We start from the raw sequence: 12,500 nt of genomic DNA, 5'->3' as shown, positions 1-12,500 counted from the left end.
GTCTCTCTCTTTTTGATGAAATAACATTAGAGGAACTATTACAGCGTGTAAGTGGGATAAAACAAACAACATGTTTACTTGACCCACTTCCTGGGAAACTTATCAAGGAGCTTTTTGTATTATTAGGTCCATCAGTGCTAAATATTATAAACTTATCACTTTCCTCTGGCACTGTTCCCCTAGCATTCAAGAAAGCGGTTATTCATCCTCTGCTCAAAAGACCTAACCTTGATCCTGACCTCATGGTAAACTACCGACCGGTGTCCCACCTTCCCTTTATTTCGAAAATCCTCGAAAAAATTGTCGCACAGCAGCTAAATGAACACTTAGTGTCTAACAATCTCTGTGAACCTTTTCAATCCGGTTTCAGGGCAAATCACTCTACGGAGACAGCCCTCGCAAAAATGACTAATGATCTACTGCTAACGATGGATTCTGATGCGTCATCTATGTTGCTGCTTCTTGATCTTAGCGCTGCTTTCGATACCGTCGATCATAATATTTTATTAGAGCGTATCAAAACACGTATTGGTATGTCAGACTTAGCTTTGTCGTGGTTTAACTCTTATCTTACTGACAGGATGCAATGCGTCTCCCATAATAATGTGACCTCGGACTATGTTAAGGTAACGTGCGGAGTTCCTCAGGGTTCGGTTCTTGGCCCTGCACTCTTTAGTATTTACATGCTGCTGCTAGGCGACATCATACGCAAATACGGTGTTAGCTTTCATTGTTATGCTGATGACACCCAACTCTACATGCCCCTAAAGCTGACCAACACGCCGGATTGTAGTCAGCGTGTCTTAATGAAATTAAACAATGGATGTCCGCTAACTTCTTGCAACTCAACGCCAAGAAAACGGAAATGCTGATTATCGGTCCTGCTAAACACCGACATTTATTTAATAATACCACCTTAACATTTGACAACCAAACAATTACACAAGGCGAATCAGTAAAGAATCTGGGTATTATCTTCGACCCAACTCTCTCGTTTGAGTCACACATTAAGAGTGTTACTAAAACGGCCTTCTTTCATCTCCGTAATATCGCTAAAATTCGTTCTATTTTATCCACTAGCGACGCTGAGATCATTATTCATGCGTTCGTTACGTCTCGTCTCGACTATTGTAACGTATTATTTTCCCTATGTCTAGCATTAAAAAATTACAGTTGGTACAAAATGCGGCTGCTAGACTTTTGACAAGAACAAGAAAGTTTGATCATATTACGCCTATACTGGCTCACCTGCACTGGCTTCCTGTGCACTTAAGATGTGACTTTAAGGTTTTACTACTTACGTATAAAATACTGCACGGTCTAGCTCCGTCCTATCTTGTCGATTGCATTGTACCATATGTCCCGGCAAGAAATCTGCGTTCAAAGAACTCCGGCTTATTAGTGATTCCCAGAGCCCAAAAAAAGTCTGCGGGCTATAGAGCGTTTTCTATTCGGGCTCCAGTACTATGGAATGCCCTCCCGGTAACAATTAGAGATGCTACCTCAGTAGAAGCATTTAAGTCCCATCTTAAAACTCATTTGTATACTCTAGCCTTTAAATAGCGCCCCTGTTAGACCAGTTGATCTGCCGTTTCTTTTCTTTTCTCCTCTGCTCCCCTTTTCCTTGAGGGGGGGGGGGGGGGGGGGGCACAGGTCCGATGGCCATGGATGAAGTGCTGGCTGTCCAGAGTCGGGACCCGGGGTGGACCGCTCGCCTGTGCATCGGCAGGGAACATCTCTGCGCTGCTGACCCGTCTCCGCTCGGGATGGTGTCCTGCTGGCCCCACTATGGACTGGACTCTTACTATTATGTTGGATCCACTATGGACTGGACTCTCACAGTATTATGTCAGACCCACTCGACATCCATTGCTTTCGGTCTCCCCTAGAGGGGGTGGTTTACCCACATATGCGGTCCTCTCCAAGGTTTCTCATAGTCATTCACATCGACGTCCCACTGGGGTGAGTTTTTCCTTGCCCGTATGTGGGCTTTGTACCGAGGATGTCGTTGTGGCTTGTGCAGCCCTTTGAGACACTTGTGATTTAGGGCTATATAAATAAAGATTGATTGATTGATTGATTGAACGTCATGCCCAGGACTACCATGCTTGACGGTAGGTATGGTGTTCCTGGGATTAAAGGCCTCACCTTTTCTCCTCCAAAAAATATTGCTGGGTATTGTGGCCAAACAGCTCAATGGACAAAGATAAGACTTTCTGGAGGAAAGTTCTGTGGTTATATTAAACAAAAATTTAGCTGTTTGTCCAAGTGTATGTAAACTTTTGTATGTGACGGTCCACAACTGTGTGTGGCTAAATGCAACGCCACACTGCTGTCGCTTCAACATATCACTGACATCGGGTAGATTATGGATTTCTCTTATTATTACTGTGTCCTGCAAAGCAGTGCAAATTGTGGGACTGTGAGTCCACTTGGGTCACGGGATTCTTCATTGGAAGGCTTCAGTTCTCATATGGTTTACATAATAAAAATGCGGTTTAATTTTACCAACAAAAAGTGTTACATATCGGATGTGATTGTATAGCGTTTAAAATAAATCTTCACAGTAATTATCATAATGTCTCCCTGTCCTCTTCAGGGTCGATTTTAAATTTCAATTCGTTTTTATTGCGCCTTCTTATCTATCTGACCTGCTCTTACCGTATCAACCCTGGCCCATTTTGAGGTTATCTGGCACTGGTCTTTTAGCTTTACCAAATACCAGAACAAAGACCCACGCTGAGGCGGCATTTAGCCACTATGGCCTCCACCTATGGAACATCCTGCCAGAAAGCCTCAGCGTTAACATTTTTTTTTTTAAAGGCTGAAGAGACACCTTTTTATTTAGGCTTTTTACTGATCATCTTAAACACTTGTTTGTTTGTTTTTAATTATTTTATTGTGTTGTGTAGAAGTTGCCCTCCTGTGGGTTCTCCTGATCCTAATAGACCTTCACGGGAGCCCGGTAGTCTAGTTTAATAATGTCCTTTATTGTGCGCACACGCGCCAGGACAGCACACTGTTTTGCGACTTTTCAGTCTTTTCCTGCTCTCTGTCTTGCGACCTCTCTCTCTCGCTCCAACTCCAACAACTGTGTCTCGGCCCCGCTGCTGCTAATAAGCACGGCAGGTGATTGGATGATCATCCCCAGCTGGGTAATCCAATCACCTGCCAGCTGTGCTTTGAGACCGGTCCTTACACACCCCGCTCCGCGGCAGGCCCGCAGACCACGCCCCCCTCCACATGTTGTTTTCTATCTTTGTTATTAATACTACTACTATTAGTCTCTCAATGTTATGTTTTTATTAACCTTTTAATGTAATATTTACATCATTTATATTTTACATATATTTTAACATACACTATATTGCCAAAAGTATTTGGCCACCCATCTAAATGATCAGATTCAGGTGGCCTAATCACAGGTGTATAAAATCCAACACTCAGGCACGGAGACTGTTTTTACAAACATTTGCGAAAGAATAGGCCGCTCTCAGTGATTTCCAGCGTGAAACTGTCATTGGATGCCACCTGTGCAACAAATCCAGTCGTGAAATTTCCTCGCTCTTAAATATTCCAAAGTTTATTATAAGAATATGGAAGAGTTTGGGAACAACAGCAACTCAGCCACAAAGTGGTAGGCCACGTAAACTGACAGAGAGGGGTGAGCGGATGCTGAAGCGCATAGTGCAAAGACTTTCTGCACAGTCAGTTGCCACAGAGCTCCAAATTTCATGTGCCCTTCTGGACTGATGAATCACGCTTTTCCATCTGGCAATCAGCATTAATGGCACCTTCACAGTGTAAGTTACCCATGTCTTGGGCACTAATACACTCCCATACCATCACAGATGCTTGCTTTTCAACTTTGCACCTATAACAATCCGGATGATTCTTTTCCTCTTTGGTCCGGAGGACACGACGTCCACAGTTTCCAAAAATAATTTGAAATGTAGACTCGTCAGACCACAGAACACTTTTCCACTTTGTATCAGTCCATCTTAGATGAGCTCAGACCCAGCGAAGCCGACGGCGTTTCTGGGTGTTGTTGATAAACGGTTTTCGCCTCGCATAGGAGAGTTTTAACTTGCACTTACAGATGTAGCGACCAACTGTAGTTACTGACAGTGGCTTTCTGAAGTGTTCCTGAGCCCATGTGGTGATATCCTTTACACACTGATGTCGCTTGTTGATGCAGTACAGCCTGAGGGATCGAAGGTTACGGGCTTAGCTGCTTGCGTGCAGTGATTTCTCCAGATTCTCTGAGCCCTTTGATGATATTACGGACCATAGATGGTGAAATCCCTTAATTCCTTGCAATAGCTGGTTGAGAAAGGTTTTTCTTAAACTGTTCAACAATTTGCTCACGCATTTGTTGACAAAGTGGTGACCCTCGCCCCATTCTTGTTTGTGAATGACTGAGCATTTCATGGAATCTACTTGTATACCCAATCATGGCACCCACCTGTTCCCAATTTGCCTGCACACTTGTGGGATGTTCCAAATAAGTGTTTGATGAGCATTCCTCAACTTTATCAGTATGTATTGCCACCTTTCCCAACTTTTTTGTCACGTGTTGCTGTCATCATATTCTAAAGTTAACGATTATTTGCAAAAAAAAAAAATGTTTATCAGTTTGAACATCAAATATGTTGTCTTTGTAGCATATTCAATTAAATATGGGTTGAAAAGGATTTGCAAATCATTGTATTCCGTTTATATTTACATCTAACACAATTTCCCAACTCATATGGAAACGGGGTTTGTAGTTTTTTCTGCGTGGCAAGGTTCCTGCCACCCTTCTCAAAGTCGCTAAGCACCAGTGAAAGCGACTCAGACCCCCTCAGGCCATGACAGAGGTGTCATTCAACTAGCTCTAAATCCATGTATCATCCCAAAAGTTATGATAATATTTCATAAAAAGTTACCTAGTGCTGCTTTAAGTTTAGTCGGGTCTGACTCAGTCGGTTCAAGAAGCAGGGAACCTCCTCATTAATCCAATGATGGTTGCCGTTGGCTTCGTTTTATCTGTGCAACTGACAGTTTTTGCGGTGCTGGGTGTTGTTTAGGTAGATACGTGGGTATCGATCGGCATTATTCAGTGATATCCAGCTAGCCACGTGCTTTTGATTCCAGCCGGCCCCACGCCGCCCTATTCAAACCTCATTTCCAGCAGAAAATAGAGAAAACGATGGCCCAGGGGAGGTATGCTCAGTTGATGGATAGAACGAATGAAAGCAGGTGAGAGAGAGAAAATGGGATTATGGAAAGGAGGCGAGACACATTTAAGGCAGAGTTGTCAGCAAAGTGTGAATGACACAGCAGACAGTCGTGACAGGTCTGGTAAGGAAGAGGCGAGGGAATGGAATGGAGAGAGAGAGAGAGAGGGAGACCGTGGAACTGTTTGATGGACAGGCGTGTCATAAATGCGAGCGAGAGATGAGAAAAGTGCAGAAGGGGAAACAACCCGCTTAGTAGGAACTGTTTGTTTTAGTACTCGTAATGCTTTCCATCAATGATATAAAAAACAAAAAAACAGTTGAATATTTAAAGGACCCACAGAGTCGAGATGACAATTTCACTCAAAAGTTATTTTATGTATTTTTTTTTTATCCTGAAAGAATCCCATGATATCAATGAGTTTTTGACTACCGTATTTTTCGAACTATAAGGCGCACTTAAAACCCTTTCATTTTCTCAAAAATTGACAGTGCGCCTTATAACCCGGTGCACTTAATGAACGGCATAATTCTGGTTGTGCTTACTGACCTCGAAGCAATTTTATTTGGTACATGGTGTAATGATAAGTGTGACCAGTAGATGGCAGTCATACATACGAGATACGCTGCGTCTTACCATCTTTTTCAATCTTTTGTGAGCGTTCTGACGAAGTCTCTCTCCCCTGGAGGGTGCTCCTGATTGTTTGGATCGCAAGTAGCGTGGGTTGTCAAAAATGTTTCAATGCAAACTGCGACCAAAACCCTTCTTCTTTGAAGTAAGAATCAATAAAATGATGGTTGCAAATTACACTGCACAAGCTTGGTTCGTCTGAGTTAATTTGGCTGAAGAGGCCCATATTTTTTCCATGTTGCCATTATTTGGAAAGTATGCAGGCTGACTCCTTCCTTAGTTGTATTGTTACAACCTGCTAGAATGCATCTGGCAGACATGTTTGATCATTCCTTCAAATTCTGCACAAAATTACCGTGATTTGGGATGAAAATGCTACCAAAACACATACAATGTTGAATTGCCTCCAGTCCATACTAGCATTGTCCCGATACCAATATTTTGGTACTGGCACTGGAACCAACAAGTATTTTGATACTTGTCGGTACTTTTCTGAATTAAGGGGACCACAAAAAATGGCATTATTGGCTTTATTATAACAAAACATTTTAGGGTACATTAAACATATGTTTCTTATTGCAAGATTGTAAAAAAAATGGTTAAAAGCCATCGTCCCAGGGAGCATTTCATTTCGTCCCGTGCATTTTTTAAATAATACTAATAACAATGAATCATTTCTAAGTCTTTGTTAGCCGTTTGTGAAGTTTTGTGTTTGTGCGCTACGTTCGCTCGCGTCCTGTGCATCTCCTGGGGGCTAAGCCCCTCCCTGTCCTTAAAAGCTAGTGACGCCCCTGGTGTGTAGTGAAGCATGTTTAGCTTTTCCTCGTCCTGCAGGGATGATACTTGTAAGAAACTCACTTTATTTGTCGCCATGGAGGCGAGGATTAGTGATTTAGAAGTAGCTAAAAAAAAATTGCGGCTGGACGTTAGCTGTAGCTAGCTAGATATGCCTTAAAGCACCTCTTCCTGAGGGCGTTTCAGTGTTATAACTTCACCTTTATCGTTAGTTTTTAAGCCAAAATGCATCCGTTGTCACTTTTCTGTCTACACACTGTGTCTGCTTATACTGTAAGTACTCTGTGATTGTGCGCTGCCGAATATGCTCCTCTGCTTGTAAACTAGTAATGTCACGAGGTGACGACGCGCCTTAATGCCCGTTGAAAAAAAGGGGGGTGGGGACCAGTACTTTTTGGAGACGGTATAGTACCGAATATGATTCATTGGTATCGCGGTACTATACTAGTACCGGTATACCGTACAACTCTAGTCCATACTTTTCAGCCAAAATGTGCTGAAACAAGCCTACAATCACTTTGTCAGGTACAGAATGGGTGTTGTCAACATTCGAGGGACCCTTTAAACTTTGTACCAAAACTGAGGTCCAAGGCCTGATTAGCCTGAAACAGAATGTGCGTGAGTGACTCTCTCACTCCTGATTGCCATCATAACCTGCAAGCAGCGTGACCGACGGTCTTCAGAGGCCACTTTTAAAAAGATAAGAGCCAAGATGATACTTTTTAATCTTGTCTTCCCCTATGTCATCGTGTTTCCTTTATCTTGTCTTGGCCTGACCTTACAGTACACGATGATACGCTCGCTTCTTTCGCTATAATTCAAACAACACCCATGCTCCTCTTTGCAAGCTTACAGACTGGAAGATCAAATACTGCCACATAGGGTCATACTTGCCAACCCTCCCGAATTTTCCGGGAGACTCCCGAAATTCAGCGCCTTTCCCGAAAATCTCCCGGGACAAATATTCTCCCGAAAATCTCCCGATTTTCAGCCGGAGCTGGAGGCCACGCCCCTTCCAGCTCCATGCGGACCTGAGTGAGGACAGCCTTTTTTCACGACGGGAGAACAACAGGGTGACAAGAACTAAATCATCCAGACTAGAGATACATTGTATTATTATGTTTATCTTACCTAAAAATAAATATATCTATTAATTTAAAAAAAACAAAAAAAACTAAATACATTTTTACTATATTTTGCTAAAAACATCAAAATTAATTGTATTTTTATTTGTATTTTTTCTGACTCCTTATTACATCCAGCCATAGAATTATACATTAAAATAAACATATTTGAAATAATTAATTTTAAATTATCATAATAATTCATTTAAAATGACCATATTTAATTATAATAAATGATAAATGGGTTATACTTGTAGAGCGCTTTTCTACCTTCAAGGTACTCAAAGAGCTTTGACAGTATTTCCACATTCACCCATTCACACACACATTCACACACTGATGGCAGGAGCTGCCATGCAAGGCGCTAACCAGCAGCCATCAAGTGTCTTGCCCAAGGACACAACGGACGTGATTATTAAAATAATTGCTTGTTTATCAACAACTTTAGCATTTTATTCATTACATTTCGAAGCTCTCAGAAGCCAAGTTATGTTAAATTCCTTAAGATTTATTTATGCAAGTTTGAAGTATCAATTATAAATAAATAATAAATAAAATTATCTAAAATAAAATAAATAAAATATATAAAATAAATAAAATAAATAAAATAAATAAAATAAATAAAATAAAATTATCTAAACAGTTTTGTTTGCATATTTTCAGGATGTAGAATGGTGAATTCTAGCTGTCAATATACTCCTCCCCTCTTAACGACGCCCCCCCCCCCCCCCCCCCCCCACCCCCTCCCGAAATCGGAGGTCTCAAGGTTGGCAAGTATGCATAGGGTTGTACGGTATACCAGTATTAGTATAGTACCGCGATACTAATGAATCATATTCGGTACTATACCGCCTCTAAAGTGTCGAAATGTAAACAAATGCCATTTGTGGATGTACACCTAACATCCACTGTAATGATACCAAGTACAGGAGTGTATCTAGTCCAGGGGTCACCAACCTTTTTGAAACCAAGAGCTACTTCTTGGGTACTGATTAATGCGAAGGGCTACCAGTTTGATACACACGTAAATAAATTGCCAGAAATAGCGAATTTGCTCAATTTACCTTTAACTCTATGTTATTATTAATAATTAATGATATTTATCTTTGTGGAAACACTGATCATCTTAATGATTTCTCACAATAAATATATATAGAAACAGATAAATATCAATATGCAACACTTTATTTTTATATTTTCTCTAAGTGCCCATTTTTCAAATTGAACATTTTCAAATGATCACTTCTAAGACAGTCTTGTGAAATCACAATATCCCATTTTAACTAGCTAGCCACTAACATTTTTTTAACAAATCATGAATTACTTTGCACCATGTTTGTACAAAAAATAACTCATGTAAAATACAAAAGTCAACTCTCAAATTTTTAAATAACTCATGTCACACTTTGAACTGGACACCAAATCTGTTATCTGTTTCTTTGTCAGTTAGTGAAGACCAAGTCTTTAAAATATTTTCTTGGATTTTCAAATTCTATTTGAGTTTTGTCTCTCTTAGAATTAAAAATGTTGAGCAAAGCGAGACCAGCTTGCTAGTAAAAAAAATAAAATTAAAAAAATAGAGGCAGCTCACTGGTAAGTGCTGCTATTTGAGCTATTTTTAGAACAGGCCAGCGGGCTACTCATCTGGTCCTTACGGGCGACCTGGGGCCCGCGGGCACCGCATTGGTGACCCCTGATCTAGTCCATACTACTATGATTACATCGATATTTTTTAGCATCACAAAATCTTTTATCGTTTTTTTTTTTATTAGGGCCCGCATGGCCCATTGTAAAAGGAATCCCAACGGGAGTCCTTTTGCAATGGGACATAAGGACCTATTGAATTTGTAACGTTTTATTATTTATTTATATTATGTTTATAAACTCAGGAAACATGTTCCTGGACACTTGAAGACTTTGAGTATGACCAATGTATGATCCTGTAACTACTTGATATCGGATTGATACCTAAATTTGTGGTTTCATCCAAAACTAATGTAAAGCATCCAAACAACAGAAGAATAAGTGATTATTACATTTTAACAGAAGTGTAGATAGAACATGTTAAAAGTGAAATCAAGCAGATATTAACAGTAAATGAACAAGTACATTTATCATTCATTTTCTACCGCTTGTCCTTAAAGGGGAACATTATCACAATTTCAGAAGGGTTAAAACCATTAAAAATCAGTTCCCAGTGGCTTATTTTATTTTTCGAAGTTTTTTTAAAAATTTTACCCATCACGCAATATCCCTAAAAAAAGCTTCAAAGTGCCTGATTTTAACTATCGTTATATACACCCGTCCATTTTCCTGTGACGTCACATAGTGATGCCAATACAAACAAACATGACGGATAGAACAGCAAGGTATAACGACATTAGCTCGGATTCAGACTCGGATTTCAGCGGCTTAAGCGATTCAACAGATTACACATGTATTGAAACGGATGGTTGTAGTGTGGAGGCAGGTAGCGAAAACGAAATTGAAGACGAAACTGAAGCCCTTGAGCCATATCGGTTTGAACCGTATGCAAGCGAAACTGACGAAAACGACAGGACAGCAGAAAGCGAGGACGAATTCGGCGATCGCCTTCTAACCAACGATTGTTATGTGTTTGTTTGGCATTAAAGGAAACTAGCAACTAACAACCTGTAACACCTGTAACAAAATAATGGGGAGACTTCACTCAGGTTAACCATAACTAAATAGACACAAAATACTGCATTACACAAGACTACCCGAATGTACTCGAATGATAGCAAAAAAAAAAGTTTTTAAGCTAAATTATTGGTAAACACAGTTTATGTATAATAATTCCAGTTATAAAACTGTCCAAATGTGTTCCACTGAGTGTCGCACACTGACAAATGAAAGTATGCGGGGGGGAAATGTTGATATTTTTAATTTTCAAAACCATTAGGGCTCCCATAAATTTTCGGGAATGTTAAAGATCCTGTGGAATCAAAAAGGCCATTGTAGTGTTAAAAATAAGTCATATAAAATTAACTTTTACTCTCAAAACTTGAATGTCTATAGATCTACTTCAGATTGCCATAAAATTTGTTATTTTTGCCCTTTTTTTCCCCAAAGAAAACCTTGTTTTTTTAGTGCAAAAACACAAAATAAGCAATGTTTTCCCCAAAACAATTTTTTAAATGGTATATTTGATGTTAAGAAATTGGAGCCTTAAAGGGGAATTGCACTTTTTGGGGAATTTTGCCTATTGTTCACACTCATTATTTATTTTTATTTTTATTTTTTTTGTCCTGTCCAGCTTCTCAGGCAAATCATATAGTTGATGTAGATGCCCATATCTGCTGTTCAGATTTACTTTACAAAAGAGAAGTGTAGGATACTTCTCTTGTTGCCTTATTTGTATTTGACTTTATTAAATGTATTTATATTATTATTTGGTGCAGCCGGGCTGGAGCAGGAAGGGATAGAACACATCTTTTTTTTTTCTTGTTTGTTTGTTTTTTCGGATTCTAAAGATGAAAGAAAAAACTTTGCAAAATGTCGCTAATGGTATTCACCATTGTAGCCTTCAAAGTCCTCTAAAACAACTTCAAAACCCTCCATCAGTAGTAGACACCTTCACAACAAAAAGTGGTATGTAAAATATTTGGTCATTTACGTTTCCATAGGGGCGCATCTCCGACTTCCGATAACAAACGTGTGTTCCTATATTTTCGGAAACAAAAGGGGAGGACGACAAGGAAGGACACGAGACAATAAACACGACGGGGGGAGAAAACACAGAGAGCAAAGAGTGCGCGTAGAGCTTGACATGTAGGGGAATAGATGACTACGTTCTGGTACGGGATAGCAGGTTGTGCAGGCTTATGAATGCAGGTGTTCTGATCAGTGACAGGTGCGCTGATTGCTGGCGATTGATTGCAGCTGCTTGCTGCAGCCGGACTGGAACCCGAAGGTGAGCTCAGCGCATCGCACACATGAATGCGCACTGGTGTGCGTTCGGGCTGTGACAGTTTGCTCTTTTATCCCAAATTTTTAGTTTTTTTGTAATAGCATTTTTAAAATTCACTCCGGGCCGCACTTTGGACACCCCTGTTGTACACGGTCTCCTGCCTGCCCCAGTCTTTGAACAGAACCACGGTACTCCAAACGCGTCAAAGTCCACCCAGCAGCCACAGTCAAATTGTTTCAGAATACATTTCCTATCCGACAACTTGTAAAACGCTGCTCGGTCGGACAGAGAATCCTTAAGTCAGGACCTGCCTTCGTTCTTGAAGATGGGACGAGCCTTTCGCCTCGCTGGTCTTAGTTGTGTACCAGTCACATGTCAGTCTGTTGTCTTCGTCCCACCTTTCTAGAGCCATTGGGCTGTCATCCAGAGTTCTTTGTCCTTCCGTGCCAGAACATAAAGTATACGGTGCCTGTCCTCCAGGATGGCCTCTCCTTTGTCACTGACGTTGTTGTTGCCCCTGCTTAAAAGTCAAACAAGGGCAGCTACTTTTATTTATTTTTTTTGCCTGCGTCAGCATTGTTCTCCAGAGCACCTTCATTCATCAGCCCCAGCTCTGGTCGCCCTTGAGGACGTACCCACCTGTCTCCAGCCCCTGGACCGACCATCTGAGATCTTCTGGCTGGCAGACCAGGCAAGGTGTGGTCACCCCCAAACTGTATGTAAGTTTTATTCACAGGGCTCACCTCCCTGTGGTCACGCTGGTGGTCTCTGGTGAGTTTCACGTATTTAGCGGTCAGCCC

Source organism: Nerophis lumbriciformis, linkage group LG30 (assembly GCF_033978685.3).
Source record: "Nerophis lumbriciformis linkage group LG30, RoL_Nlum_v2.1, whole genome shotgun sequence".
Classification (NCBI taxonomy): Eukaryota; Metazoa; Chordata; class Actinopteri; order Syngnathiformes; family Syngnathidae; genus Nerophis; species Nerophis lumbriciformis.
The sequence above is the reverse complement of the archived record's forward strand: the minus strand, read 5'-3'. Positions refer to the sequence as shown.